Here is a 16,091-nt window from a genome sequence, read left to right as displayed (position 1 = left end):
GTGTTCCCCTGTTGGCCAAGATCGCTGGCTAGGCTCTCTGGACAGGCAGGGGCTCCAGCTGTAGTCTGAGGTTGGGTAGGGCTGGAGATTGTTCTCCAAAATTGGGCAGCTCGCTGAGTTCCCTGGTTCATCCCCACAAGTTCTTCTCTACCCTAGGTGGGTGCAATGATTAGACCCAGGCCCTGGGTGAGGCCACAGCTCCATTCAGCAGTCAGACAAGGCAACAGGCTGAGCTCCTAGGATGCCCAAGGTCACTGTTTAGGCTGCCTGGTAAAACAAGGCCAGAGGCTACGCTCAACAGGTGCATAGGGCTGCTGGCTTGACTCTGCTTGAACTTGGCTATAAGATGGGCTCCGTGGCTGCCTGGGCTCTCTGGCCAGGCTTCCTGCTCCAGTGAGACTTCGAGCTATGCACAATAGTTGGGCAATACTGCAAATTTGCTTCCCTGCCTGGGTATAGCCAGTAGACTCACTGGCTAAGGACTCAAATCTGGCAAAATTGCCAGTTGAGCTCTCTGGACAGAGAGACCACTGGCTCAGCTCTCTGCCTGGGCCCTGCCTCATGCAGGAATATAGTCACCCAAGGCCGGAGCACCTGGCTGTCATGAACCCCCGGTCCTTTCTCTATTCGATCCCCAGGGACTGGGGCCCCCAGATTCTCCCAGTGATCTCCAGGAGAAGAGACCTGAGGGGCCTCCTGGGAAGCACCCTCAAGCCGGGGGAGCTAGCGGTCCATCTTGGTCTTTCCTAGTGGAGGAATTGGAGGCCCAGAGGCTCCCTCAGTGTGGAGCTTTGCTGGCGTTGGGGAGGGATGGTGCAGTCACAGTGAAACCTCTCCTCACACTACCCTCCTCATGCAGTAGCCTCTCCTGGGTCTGTGTTCTGGGGGAATGTGTTAGCCTCACCCCAGGTTTGGGGATTTTTTGCAATGGTGCCTTATCTATGGATAGGTGCTAGGTGGTCTTCCTGTGAGGGTGACTGAAGCTGGGCATGACCTATGTCACCATTTTGATGAGGTCACCTCCAGGGGTTCCTAGATCATGGTCAAGAGGGCAGGAGCCAGTTAATAGTCCACAGCCAGGACACAGCCAGGACTGAGGTGTGTGCATGTTGGTCAGGCCTGACTCCTCCCAGGTCACGTGGTGTACGATGCTGGTGACAGAACCAGAGCCAAACAGGGCTACAGCCAAATTATGAGGAGTATAGGGCTGTTGGCAGGTCCATAATTGGGACCCCAGTCAGTCAGCCCTAGAGGGTCCATCTTCTCAAAACAGCTCTCCTTGGTCTGGAGTGGCCCTCAGGTCTCAGCATCCTACCTGGATCCCAGAGCTCCCACAAAGGCCCTTTTGTGTGAGGATGGATGCCAAATGGTTGCTGTTAAGGGAGTAGCCTGGGGGGGGGGGGGGGTTGTGATGGTTACTCAGCCATCTTGCTGACATCGCCCTCCCAAACAAATTTAACACAACTGAGACCTAATACCAAAACCTGAAAGGGACAGCAGTAATACCTAAAACTGGTAACACTTCAAAATCCTGTTGGATTTATTCCAGGAATACAAGATGCGGTTGACACATTATAATCCATTTATTTCATAATTACAGAAAGGCAGAGGAAAACTATCCTCTCAATGGACACAGACAAAGCCTTTCCTGAAGCTTAGCGTCCAATCACGATGAACCTCAGCAAACAAGCATCTCGGGAGAATACTGAAAACACACTGTAGGTCACGGATTATGTGATGGCATCCCGGCTGTCCAAAATATAGTCTGGTTTACTCCTTAATGCTCTTTTGCTCGGGGCAACACAGAGCTGATTAACAAAGAGCTTAGTAACTATACACGAAGGCCCTCTGTTCAGGAAAAAAAAAAAAAAAAGCATTTCACCATCTCGACAAGCATTTCAGACATTAACAGTCTAATGGGCAACTTAAAACATAAGCAATGCAAAAGTAGTATTAGAAATATAAGGAAGAGAGTCTAGTAATGATGCCATGCAGATGCCAGCCATATTTGTTTCCCAATTTGTGCGTGGGGCTTGGTGACACAAAATCTGTGACTCTGAGTCCAAAGATAAACTCTTTTCCACTACCCTAGATTATCAGGACTGGAAAGGTACCTCTACTCCGCACAAGACACAGACTCTCAGTCAAATCTGACGATTTCCACGATGAACAACCCTTATGGAACCCTTCTCATGGGAATCCTGCTCCTGTCCCGGGACAGCCTTGGGAAGAGCCCTCCCCACCTCCCCAACTATCTCTACCAGAGACCCTTCCTCATGGAGTCCTTCCCATTGACTCAGGAGCCCACTGATGCCCCCTGCCTCAGAGGACCCTCAATACTACCACTGATGAGCACTGAGTGGTTAAGTCTCCGATGATTGTGGAGTCAACATCGTGACCCTCTTCTACAAACTGTGTTCTCCAGTTACAGGCCCCACAAGAACTCATCCAGCGCCCTTGCTCTGAGTAGTAGAGAAAAGGGACTGCCACCAAGGGAGAAGTCTGTGAAGGCTCCGCAACAGAGAGCAACATTGTGCAGAAGCTTCTCCAGCCGTAGAGCTAAGCTCACGTAACAAGCAGTAGATTCTCTGGAGAATAAAAAGCCCTCCCTATGGTTATCTGTAAAAAAGCAGAAAAATATTTACCCAATAAAATATCAGGTAGAAAAGACCAGATGAAACTGTGGTTTTTTAAAAGCAATCCCTTTCCTCCTGTTCCTGCAGGTCCCCCCTCCCACCCCACTCCCTCTCCTCCCTGCCCGAGCAAAACCTGTGGCCAACAGCAGTGCACACACATGCAACACAACACCCTCGCAGCGTGTGAAGCTTCTCACCCACCAGGTCCAGGGCTCAGACCTTCTGGGGTTTATTCATATACACGGATTGGGAAGGGGGGAGGGGGCTTCAGAGTATCAATCTGTGAAGTTTCACTTCTGCACACAGGTGCCAAGACTCTGAATCTCTGAAAGGAAGAAAGAAATGACCCTTGGCTCAGAGATCAATGGTAGTTAATTATTAAAAACACCAGCTACTGCATGCATGCCAAACTTTATGGCCCAGATTCCAGTAATGAAATGACCCAGAATCCTGTGAAAACATCTAAGTCCAGGCATTGCCAGAACAGAGGAAGGATGGATACAGCCAACCACTCTGTGGCCCAGGAGTCCCAGCTTGGAGGTCCTTGTTTCATACTCAAAGGACAGCTCTGCCTGCATTCCCATGGTCCCTGCCAGGTTCTCCTTAGCTTTGGGAAGCTCTCTTTGAACTCCAGTGTGTGGCCCAGACTCCCAGGGCATGCACGTTTGCTTCTCCTAGAGCAGTCGTTCTCCAGAACAACGAATGCCCTCCATCTGCCTTCCTTCCCAGTACTGAGTACTCACCGCGTATCTGAGCACTGCCATGTAGAGGTGGATACAAAGAAACCTGGACCTAACCTCTGGCTTCTAGGAGCTTACAATTCCTCTGCCACTCTAAGTGAAGACCCCCCTGTAAAAGCTCCCATCATACTCTTCATCACACTCACTCCCCGTTCATTACACTCTTGACAGAAACCCAGGAACCTCTCCCTCTCTTCCTCAGACCTGAAACACCTGGTTCAGAATCCCCTGTCTCTCTGCCAAGCTCATTGGACATCACTGGCTGTAAATTCTGATTCACCTACATGAAAATTGCAACGCTGAGGTCTTGGGATATCCTGGATGCTCAGAACAGAAATGGCTCATGTCTCCTGTTCCCAGGTCATTGGTCCCAGGGAGAGACTGGAACAGCCCTGTCCTCAGTGTGCTGGATGCCATCTTTTGATTCTTTGTTTACATACCAGCCCCCATAGCATCGTCCATGGAGGTCTCCCAGTCTCTCCTGTATTCAAACCCCTAATCTCATTCAGCACTCCTACCCTCAGATTATACTGAACACCTTCATAGGGGAGATTTATGGGGTCTTTCCACTTGGAACCCAAACCCATACTTTAACCCTCCCCCTCCCTGGCCTTGTCGTCTCTGGGGAGAACAGATCCCTACTGCTGCCCCAAACCCAAAGCTAAGAACAAACAACCCTACAAGTAATTTCTGCTTCAGAGTGTAGTCTGAGGAGCACACAGAAACTGCTGAGAGTTCATAAATGAGGCTGTGGAGTCAGCATCATATCAGAGAAAAAATGTACTCAAGTTGCTAGTTCTGCAAGTAGTATTCCCTATCATCTTAAACTTTTAATAAATTCCTGTTCAAGTTTAAAGTTTTTGTATTAATAGGCCAATAAAGATTTATCGGCACATAGTACAAATATGCGTATGGTGGAAGCTCAACAAATTTCTTAAAACATTTCTCAAGTACAGCCACATTTTGCTCCTTCTCTAAAATTTTGACATTCAAAAATTTAAAAAATAATCATAGGATTATATTCACAATGTTTTTTAGACACTGTTGCTTCTTCCTCTTTTTAGCACATCAGAGTTCCACCCACTAGTGCCATGACAATATAATTTTGGTGAGGATTTGGATGGTAATGGCAGTGCATTCCTGGGGAACGTGAAAACCCAAAGTTCCATGGTGAGAAAAACAATCCAACCGAAAAAAGACAAACAACAACAAACAACAACAAAAAACGCATCCACATCACAGAATACTACTCAGCAATACAAAAAATGAGCTACTGATACATTGAACTTGGTTGGACCTACCTACATTGGGTTTAACTATCAATTTAGCTTTTTAAGACAGATCACTGACTTTAGTCCATTCTTCTAACTTACATGAAAATGTAATGCTATGATTTCTCCCTAAGGATGGCTTTAGCTGCATCACACAAATGTTATGTGCTTTGTTCTCATTTTCAAGATATGTTCCAATTTTCCTCCTGATTTCTCCATCAACCTATGATTATTTAGAAATCTGATGTTTGGGATCCCTGGGTGGCGCAGCGCGTTAGCGCCTGCCTTTGGCCCAGGGCGCGATCCTGGAGACCCAGGATCGAATCCCACATCGGGCTCTCAGTGCATGGAGCCTGCTTCTCCCTCTGCCTCTCTCTCTCTCTCTGTGACTATCATAAATAAATAAAAATTAAAAAAAAAAAAAGAAATCTGATGTTTAATCTTTAAATGTTCAGGTATCTTTCACATACATTTCTGTTTTAATTTCTAATTTAATTCCATTATGGTATTAGAGGATATTCTACATCATTTTAATCTTTTAAAAATGTAGTCAGACTTGTTCTAAATCCCAGAAAATGGTCTATCTTGGTGAATCTCCTATGAACACCTGAAGAGGTGTATTCTGGTTTTACAATACTCAACAAACAGCAATTAAGTCAAATTAGCAGAAACTATAGGTCTTACTCCTCAATATACTTTTTTCTTTTTTTTTAATTTATTTTTTATTGGTGTTCAATTTACCAACATACAGAATAACCCCCAGTGCCCATCACCCATTCACTCCCACCCCCCGCCCTCCTCCCCTTCTACCACCCCTAGTTCGTTTCCCAGAGTTAGGAGTCTTTACGTTCTGTCTCCCTTTCTGATATTTCCCACACATTTCTTCTCCCTTCCCTTATATTCCCTTTCACTATTATTTTCTTTTTCATCTATGTTCTTCTAGATCTTGTTCCTCTGTATTTGTACTGATATTATGTCTTTTACATCAATTATTGAGAAGGAAGTGTTCAAACATCCACCAAACTGAATTTGTCTAATTTTTCTTTCAGTTCTGTTTTGAACCTTGATGCATAGAATTGAAGTGCACTAGGCACATAGACATTTAAGACTTGGGTCTTCTTAAGAAATTGACCTTTTATCATGTTGAGCAATCCCTGTTTAACAATGGTAATATTCCCTTACCCTGAAGTCTCCCTCCCCTGATAGCATTTATCCTCCAAATCCTATCATTCCTAGTATTTGTATAGCATGTATTTTCCATTGGTTTACCTTTAATGTAAGCTGAGATTTATTTATTTATTTTTATTTTTTTATTGGGAGATTTATATTTAAAACGCATTACAGATAAACATGTAACAAGTCCTGTTTTTTATCCATGTTGACAAACTGTCTTTTAATTGGGATGTTTAATCTGTTTATATTGTTTGCTTATATAGTTCAAGTCTCCCACATGGTTATTTTTTAATCTGTTGTTCTTCTGTTCCTTCTTTCCTACTGCACTCTATAATAATCATGCACTTTTACGATTCCATTATATCTGCTCTATTAGCCTTTGATTTCCTCATATTCCTTCTTATTCTTCACTGTTGCCCTAGAGTTTACAATATGGATGTTTAAGCTTCCAGTGTCCACCCTGAATTCACATTTTTACATATAATACAGAAACATTAGACTGTATAATTTCATGTGCTCCCTCCTCTTCTTTATGCTTTTCAGAATTCATTTTATTTCTACACTATTACACACCCCATAGCACACTGGTTTCGTTTAAGCCTTACACATTGTTACCTTTTTGTAAAAAGTTAATAACCAAAATAATCTTGAAAAAGAGCAAAGTTGGAAGACTCACATTTCCCAATTTCAAAAACTTAACTATAAAACTAGAACATCCAAGACTGTGGGCTGCTAGAATAATGACACACATAGATCAGTGGAATAGAATTGTCCAAAAACAAACCCATACACCTTTTAGGCAACCAATTCACAACAAGGGTGATTTCACGGAAGGAGTAATCTTTTCATCAAATGGGTCTAGTACACCTTGAATATATTATCCAACAAATATGGACTCCACATTCTTCTCAAGCTCCCAAGGAGCACTCACCAAGACAGACCATATTAGATTTGTTTTATGGCCCAAAAAAAGGATAAAAAATCGTATAGTGCCTGCTCTCGGATCACAATGGAATTAAATAACAAATCAATAACAAAGATATCTGGAAATTCCAAAACATGTGGAGATTAAGCAACAGGCTTCTAAGCAAAACATAGATCAAAGGAGAAATTGAAAAAATGAAAAAAAATTTAACTTAATGAAAACATGACAACCAGAATTTGTGGGATTCAGCAAAAGCAGGGCTTAGAGGGGAAATTATAGCGTTGAATATATATATTAGAAAAGAAAAAGAATCTAAAATCAGTAAGTTTCCACTTAAGGGAACTAGAAAAAGAGCCAAGAAATCCAAAGTAAGCAGAAGGAAAAAAATGGGGCAGAAACCAATGACAAGGAAAACAGTTAATCAATAAAGATGGTCAATGAAAAAAAAAAACCTGTTCTTGGAAAAGATCAACAAAATCAATAAGCCTCTAGAGCCAGGTTAGCCAAGAAAAAAAGGACACATTACAGTATCAGATGCCATGAACGCTAAAAGGCAATAAACAACTCTATGTCCACAAATTTAATAACATCATATGAAACACACCAGTTTCTTGAAAGACACACCTGCTAAAATTCATATGAGATGAAAGAGACTATCTGAATACGCCCGTATCTATAAAAGAAATCAATTATCAATAACCTCCTGAACAGAAAGCGCCAGGCGCAGATGGTCAATGAAGGTTCATCAATTGTAACAAGTGTGCACTCTGTTAAGAGATGTTGGTAATGGGGGAGGATATGTGTGGAGGGAGGGGACATATGGGGAATTTTGGTACCTTCCCCTCAATTTTGCCGCTAACCTAAAATTTTTCTAAAAATAGTCTTAATAAAAAAAAAAAAACCCCAGCCACGGGATGGAAAAAATATTTCCAAATCACATAAAGGTCTAGTATCCAGAGTATATAAAGAACTCTTACAACTCAATAAAGACAAATAACTCAATGAAAAATGTTTAAGAGTATCTATTAAACACCAGCCTTATAATTGATAAATAATTTCCTATATGTGCATGGGATCTATTTCTGTATTCTCCATTCTGTTACACAATTTACACATATGTTACTATCCTGTAGCCATGGTATCTAGATTAATGTAGATTTATGGTAAACCTTGATAGTCTCCTTTTTAAATACTGTTTTGCTAGTTCTAAGTCTTCTGCATTTACATATAAATTTTAAATTGACTTGTCAATTTCTATTTTTAAAAGCCTGCTGGAATTTTGGTTGAGATTATTTAAATTTATGCACTAATTTAGGGAGAGCTGACAACAATTACTCTCCAATCCATGTGCATCGCACGTATTATATGTATTCATGCCTTTAATTCCTTCCAGCAATATTTTATAGTTTTCTGTGCAGAGGTCTTCACCTACTTGTAGAAATTATATTTTCATAAAAATTACATTGTTCCCATTTCTAATGGTTTGCTAATATTTGAATACAATAAGTTTGTACATACTGGTCTTGCATTCTGAAGACTTGCTAAATTTACTTTAAATTCTAGCACATTTTCTACTGATTTCTCAGACTTTTCTCCATACACAAGCAGATCATATCTGAATAAAGATAAGTTATGTTTATTCCTTTACCATCTTAATCCCCTTAATTTCTTTTCCTTGTTGCACTGGTTGGAAACGGAGGACAATGTTGACTCTAAGTGACCAAAGAAGGTACCTTTGCCTCACCCTCATTCTGAGAGACAGAACAGTGTTTCACCATTAATTATGGTGATACCTACCTGTCGGTTGAAACAATTGTCTTCTATGCTAGGTTGCCATTTTTCTTTTCCATAAACCAGGACTAAATTTTGTCTTTTCCTGAATCAATCAAGTTGATCATAGGACTTTTCTCCTTTATTACATATACAGCAAATTTTGTTAATTGCTTTTCAAAGGTTAAATCTTTTATTGTTTGTAAAAGACCTACTTGTTCATTATATAGGATTTTTCTTTTTTTTTTTTTTTAAGTGTCCTGACCCTACATCCTCCAGAACTCCTTGGATCTCAAAGAAACCCTAGTTAGGGTGATGATGATAGCACGCTCGTTTGATGCAACCCTTCAATATTGTGAATAGAGACATGATATATGTATATACACACATATATACAGAAAAGCTTATAAGATTTATATATTTATTTATATTTATAAATGTATATATTTATATTATTTATATTTATTATATATATTTAAATTCACATATAAAATTTTTTCAGTTGGCTCCTCGCCCAGCATGGAGCCCAATGTGGGGTTTGAAGTCACAATTCTGAGACCAAGACTGAAATCAAGAGTAAGATGTTTAACTGACTGAGCCACCCAGGCTTATTTTGTGGGTTTTAATTCCTATCATTTTCTTAATGAGCTTTGCACGTATGTTTATGAGGGATATTCTTTCATTTTCTTTTTTATGTTATGTAGAAAGACTTTGATTTTGGATTTGAATAAAGCTGGCCACAAAGTGGAAAATATTCATTTCTTCTCTCATCTAGAAGTTTGTGAAGAATTTATACAGCTTACTCATTAACTGTTTGATAGGATCTACCAGTGAGGCCATTGAGAGCCCTGCAGCATTCTTTGTAGGTGAAATTTAATTTTAATAAATATAAGGCTTTTTAGATCTTTTTTTTTTCTCTCGGGCCAGATTTGATCATCTGACTTCCAAAGGTTTTTATCAACTTCATGTAAGTGGTTAAATTGGTTGACACAGTTTCTGATGCGTCCCTTCCTTAAGCTTATTTATGCAGTCTGTAGCGATGTTCCTGCTTTATCCTTTCTTGGTTAGCCAGACTAGAAGTTCACCAACAATCTTTTTTAAAGCTTTTGGTCTCCTTGATTTGATTTCCTATTCCATGCATTTCATCTTTTATCTTATTTTATTCAATTTGGCTCTAATTTCTTTTTAAGCTTCTTAAAGTGGAGGCTGAGATCATTGAATTTGGACTTTTCCTTACTAATATAAGTATTCAAAGTTATAAAATTCCAAGAACTGCTTTAGCTCCATCGCAAGTTTCTACATCTTGCATTTTAATTTTCATTCACTTCAAAATATGTCCCAATTATCCCTGTGATTTCTTCTCTGACCTACGAAATACTCAGGAGTGTGTTTACTTTGGGGATTTTGTGATATACACGTCCTATGTATTTTCACACACATTTCTGGCACTTATTTCTAATAATTCTGTTGTGATCACAAAAGAGACTCTGAATTCTTTTGAATTTAAGCCTCATTTTTTTAAAAAAGATTTTATTTATTTATTCATGAGAGACACAGAGAGAGAAGTAGAGACACAGGCAGAGGGAGAAGCAGGCTCCATGCAGGAAACCCGATGTGGGACTCGATCCCCAGACCCAGGATCACGTCCTGAGCCGAAGGCAGACTCTCAACTGCTGAGCCCCCCCAGGCGCCCCTAAGCCTCTTTTTAAAGCCCAGAAAATGGTCTTGGTGAATGTTTCATGAACATTTCAATGTGTATTCTGCTGTTCTTAGATGAAGTGGTCTCTAAGTAGCAATTAGGTCAAATTGGTTGAAACTGTGGTTCAAGTGTCCCATATTTCCACTGATTTGGGGCCTATTTGTTAATGATTGAGAAAGAATTATTGAACTCTTCACGGATAATTGTGGCTCTAGTCTACTGTCAGTTCTGTCCATTTTTCAATCACAGGTTTTGAAGCTCTGCTATTACATGTTTGCACGGTTACATCTTCCTGATGGCTTGCCTGGTTATCATCGTGATACATCCCCTCTTAAAACGATCAATATACTGTTTAGTGTTTGCATAGTACATAATTTTTCATCATCTTTTTCTTTATATTTGAAGCATACTTCATATAGAAAACACAGTTAAGTCATTTTCCTCACAAACTCACCATTTTAACTGGCATGTTCATAGCAATAAGGTTTAATGTAATTATCAATACAGTTGGGTCAAATAGAACAAAATGGTAGCCCAAAACCTTCGTTCCATTTTTCCCTCTTATTCAGACTAATTTGAATCAACCAAGCATGTTTTACAATTCCATTTTATCTGCAGTATTGGCTTCTTAATTACTTTGCTTCACTTTTTAGCGGTTGCTCAGAGTTTATACTATTACCTTTGTCGGGTACACCTGCATAAGCATTAAGCCACCTCACACAGAAGATCTCAAGTGTCCTTCCCTCTCCTGCCCTCTGTGCTATTTTCTATAACTCTACATGTTTTAAACGCCACCATACATCTTTTAAAATTTTTTTTTGAATTCTATTCACACAAATCTATTTTTTTTGGTGTATATCCATGTTGCCATTTGGGATGATTTTCCTTCTGTCTAAAGAATTCAACATTTCTTGTGGGGCAGGCCTGTTGGTAATAAGTTCTTTGGTTTGTCTGAAAAATTATTTAGCCTCATTTTTAGTCCTATTCTCTCTGAATATAAAATTAAGCTTACAGACTTTGTCATTTAGCATTTAAAAAATACCATTTCACTGTCTTCTGACTTGCATTGTTTTTTAACAAGAAATCTCCATTTCTTCTATATTCCCGTGTACATAATTTCTCCTTGGCATTTTCTTCAAATTTTTAAATTCTAGTGTAATGTGGGTTTCAGCAGAATTTAGTGACTCATTACTTATCTATAACCCAGTGCTCATCATAACAAGTGCCCTGCCCTTAATACCCACCCCCCATCCCCCATCTAGTCCATCCCTCTCCTACCTCCCTCCATCAACCCTCAGTTTGTTCTCTATCCTTCAGAATCTTGTGGTTTCCCTTTTTATTTTTTCCCCTCTCTCATGTGTTCATCTGTTTTGTTTCCTAAATTCCACACAAGTGAAATCCTATGGTATCTGTCTTTCTCTGACTTATTTGGTTTAGCCTAATACACTCTAGTTTCATGTTGTTGCAATGGCAAGGTATATATGGATATATGGATATTTGGGCTCTCTCCATAGTTTGGCTATTGTTGATAATGCTGTTATAGACTTTGGGGTGCATGTGCCCCTTCAAATCTATATTTTATTTTTGTAAACTTTGGGTAAATACCTAGTAGTGTAATTGCTGGATCATAGGGTAATTCTATTTGTAACTTTTAATGTTCCCCTCATCACCAGTTTCAGCAATGTGATGTGGAGGTGCCCTGGAGTGGGTGGGGTATAACTGTATTCCTTACTTGTATCTCCTTGAATTTGTTATGTAGTTTTGTGATTTTTACCCAATTTTAAAATGATATTGCTAATAATGTGTCCAAGTATTCCTACTGTCCTTTTTGCTGTCTAGTCTTTCCTTCTGAGATTCTAACCAGCATTTACATGGGGGCATGAGACTTTTTCCACAGGTTACTGAGGCTGTTTCCAATCTTATTTATAAGCTCTCTTTTAGCTCATTTCTATTGCTTATTCTTCACGTTCGATGATCTTCTCTTCTACGGTTCCTCATCTATTAACCCCATCTGGTGAAATTCATTGCAGACCACATATCTCCTTTTACATCTAGAAGGTACATCTGGTTCTTTTCAATCTTCCATTCTCTCTCATTACATCCATGTTTTCTTTTATCTATTTTAAGAACTTTCTTTTAGGGTTTTGAGAGCGAGCGAGCATGAGCAGGGGGAGGGGTAGAGGGAAGAGCTGACTCCTCCATGGACCAGGGAGCCCAACGTGGGGTTCTATTCCAAGATCCTGAGATCATGACCTGAGCCAAGGGCAGACACTTGATTGAGCCACCCAGGCATCCCTCATGTTTTCTTTTAATCCTTGGATGTACCCACGATATTTGTGATCGCTTCAAAAAAAAATCCTTGTCTGCTCATTCCATCCAATTTTTCATTTCTTCTGATTGTTCTCTGACTATAAGTGACATTTTCCCACTCTGTGTATCTTCTAATAGCATTTTAGTGAAAGCTAAAGATTTTGAATTTTATGTGTAGAATGCTACACTTTTTGTTTATCTTAAAAGAAGCATTATACTTTTTTCTGTGATATTAATAGGTTACTTATGGACCCTACGAAGTTCTGACAGGTCTCTTTAGCCTTCAGTTGAGGATTAGAATAGCTTTATTCCTAAGATAGGGTCCTACTGAAGTCTCAGCAGACAGCCCATGTTGCTAAGATTCTCTACTTGGTCATACACCAAAGTCTCACAACCAAGTGCAAACTTCACCATCCATTTAACTCCCTTTCCCCCGTCATTGTTCCATACCATACTAGCCTTACAGAGCCTGGTCCCCCATATGCATAGCTTGGTATTCAGCTCAAGACCAAGAGATGCTTATGCACCTTTCTGGGGCTGTTTCGTGCCCCCACACACTTCCCCCCAGTTTCCAACCATACTGTCAGCTCTTAATTTCAATTTTTAATCTCCTCAGCTCAGTAGGACCCTGTTTCCTGCTTAGACTTCACTTCCCTATGCTGTCTTTCACAAAGTACCTTTAGGCAAAAGGCCAGAGCAATCATGGTATGTGTCTTCCTTCAAGAATCCTATCTTTCAGTGCCCATTATCCAAGATCTGAAAAGCAGGTTCATGTATTTTTCTTTTTATATATTTTTATGCTACAAGGACTAATCAAGTAGTAGTTATTCCCTCCTGACTAGAAACAGTGATATCAAATTGATTTTATACCCTTGAGTCATTTATCAATTTATTGCCCTTCAATTTCAAATTTCCCTTCATTGCTTGCTGTGAAGGAACTGAGCTGGGCCCTTAACAACTGGCAGGTTAAGCTTTGTTGGGAAGGAGCCTTGCAGAAATACTACAGGAGGAAGGGACTTCCCTTCCTGGTCCCACTGTGCTCCACTTGGCAAGTTGCTTTAGCACAGGCAGGCTTCACCGGCACTAAGGTCTTACAACATGAGTGGCTCCTCCAGTACCCAGCTCCTCTAGTTCATGGCAAATCAATAGCCCCCAGAAATAAGCAGTTTCCCTCAGCATCCCTCTTTACATAGTGAAATGCTTCCAGAAAGACACCATCCTTGGCGCAGCTTTCTCCAGCATACTAGAGGGCAAATTTCTGGCACATTCCGAAGTGAGTCATAGTAAGTCAATACTGTACCCTCCCCCAGTAAGGTCTAGATCTTAACCCTCATACAGGGAAGGGCTGCCTCTTCCTCGGGTGCTTGCTGGGTTTTTAATATTCATCTTTATTAAATTTTCCTGAAAGCACACATGAGGTTTCTGAATCAGAGCAGATTTCTTATTATGCTCCCTGCACAATCAACAGTCAGAATGACATTGGAGCATTAGTCTCCCTACATTTGCAATCCTGCAGAGTGATGTGATAAGAGCCAGATGGAAAATATATCCTACACAAGTGGCACACTTACTCTGGATTCAAGAGGTGAAGAAATAGGAATGTCCTCCATTTATAACAGGGAAAGGCTATTCTTCCTCTCCTGAGTGTCTCCTTGGAGACAGGATGCAAAGAATCTTTAATCCTTTGTTATGTAAATAAATATCTCCATGAGGAAGATAAACCCAGTGTCTAGGGCTTTTACAACTTAGAAAATTTCTTCAAGGCTTCAAGCTCCACCCCTTTTGAAATGTAAACAAGCAGGGAGATAATACTTTAACTCAGGTGCCTAGCCAAAAAAATAAAAAATAAAAATAAAAAAACATCACCTTGGCTCTGGGGAAGATAAGAGGAGCTTTATTGTATAGAAGCAATTAGCTCCACCATTAGAGAAACAAATGCCTGCAGATCTAATCCTCATTGTATGTAAAAAGTAAAATGGTTCTAGGGGAAATAAAAACAAACCCTCTATTCTTATAATGTGTGCATCTCCATGGCTCAGGAACACACATTCTGGAGAAAATTTGTCTTCCAAACACTACTCTATCTTAGCCCTGGGGACAGTGGCAGTCCTTTTATCTGTTACTCTTATGTTCTTCAAGATGATCTTTACTAATCACTATCAATCTCTCATTGATCTAGTTCCTTGAAGTAAATAATTCTTTATATGAAGCTCCCTATTCAAATTACTGTGTCACAGGCTTTCTAATTAGACTCTGATAGAGAATCAGGATTTACCCTCCCATCCACGTCTTCCTAAACACCTATAGTAATTGCTGCTTTCTGTTCAACAGATCCAATTTGTATAAGTTCATCAATATAGTTGATAAGTGTGAGGCTTTATGAAATGTTATGATGAGCAAGATTTCTGTGGTCTGTATAACAACAGAGAATAGGATGATCCTGGCCTTAGAGCAAGACCATGAAAATACACTGTTGGCCCTTCCAAATAAAAGCTACTGCTTCTGATTATCTTTAAAATTGGTATGTAGAGAAATTCTTTATTCAGGTCAATAGTTATACACCACAGATTTGTCATTTTGCTCCGGCAAAGATAGGACACCTGGGAGGCAAGAACTGTAATTGAGGTCACAAGGTGATTAGGTTCACAATAGCCCATAGTCATTCTCTAACATACATCTGACTTCTTCACAGGCCAAACAGGAGGAACTAAAAGAGATGGGATGGGTATTACCATCCCTGTTTCTTTCAACTCTTTTATGGTGCAATGGATCTCTACAAGTACCATAGTAATAGGATATTGCTTCTTGTTTACTCTCTGGATAGGGAGAAGACTACTTACCATGAGAAGGGTCTATCAGGGAGCCACTGTGGGGACTCTGCCAATTGCTAAGGGTGTCTACTCTCATTTTACATTCAAAAACTGAGGAAATAACCCCAGGGTGAGACCTGGAACCAAATGGCCCACTGCGGTTCAGACCCAAACTGACCCTATGCCTGTCACCTGACTTGAGTCAACAGATTTGGCCAGTCAAATCTCCCCATCAGTTTCCAAACCTACATCAAACCACAGACCCAGAGCCTCTTGACTGAAAGGGAGGCCAAGTCTCCTTGAAGTACCCTTCATCATTAACATAAACACACCAATCAAAATGAGGGTTCACAGTGATCACGTGGACAAAATGGCATGCTTTAAGGATGCCAGTCAGCTTCTTTCCCCAGCTACTTAAGCATTTGTTCAAAGGCCCATGAACAAAGCGGCCATGTTGTCAGGAGTGGCCTCAACCATATGGATGTCCTCTTACCAAGGCTGACCTAACACTATTATTGCACATCTCATCTACCAAGAACACAGACCAGTCAGTAGTCCTAAGAGTGGCACCATTCCTTGTAAAACAAACAAACCAGAAAAAAAAAAAAAAAAAAAAAAGGTCCGATGGCAGGTTTATTATATTGGACCTCTTCCATCATAGAAGGGACAGAAATTTGTCTTTGCTGGGATAGGCACCTATTCTGGAAATGGATTTGCTGTCCCTGCCCATAATGCTTCTGCCAGCATACCATCTGCA

At 40.4% G+C, this 16,091-nt stretch overlaps 1 protein-coding gene and 1 long non-coding RNA gene across 2 annotated transcripts in view; both read right to left on the bottom strand.

The window, feature by feature from the left end:
• OR10J5 (olfactory receptor 10J5) overlaps positions 1 to 16,091 on the bottom strand; it is a 188,308-nt gene that overhangs the window by 163,159 nt on the left and 9,058 nt on the right. The window lies entirely within an intron of this gene.
• On the bottom strand, positions 1,565 to 14,187 carry LOC111094544. The gene is made up of 2 exons (XR_005385832.1): positions 14,096 to 14,187; positions 1,565 to 1,848 (listed from the first exon to the last, which is right to left on the bottom strand). It is a non-coding gene; the product is annotated as an uncharacterized LOC111094544 (long non-coding RNA).

Source organism: Canis lupus, chromosome 38 (assembly GCF_011100685.1).
Source record: "Canis lupus familiaris isolate Mischka breed German Shepherd chromosome 38, alternate assembly UU_Cfam_GSD_1.0, whole genome shotgun sequence".
Classification (NCBI taxonomy): Eukaryota; Metazoa; Chordata; class Mammalia; order Carnivora; family Canidae; genus Canis; species Canis lupus.
Note: the sequence above shows the minus strand (reverse complement) of the source record. Positions and strands in the feature narration are given on the sequence as shown.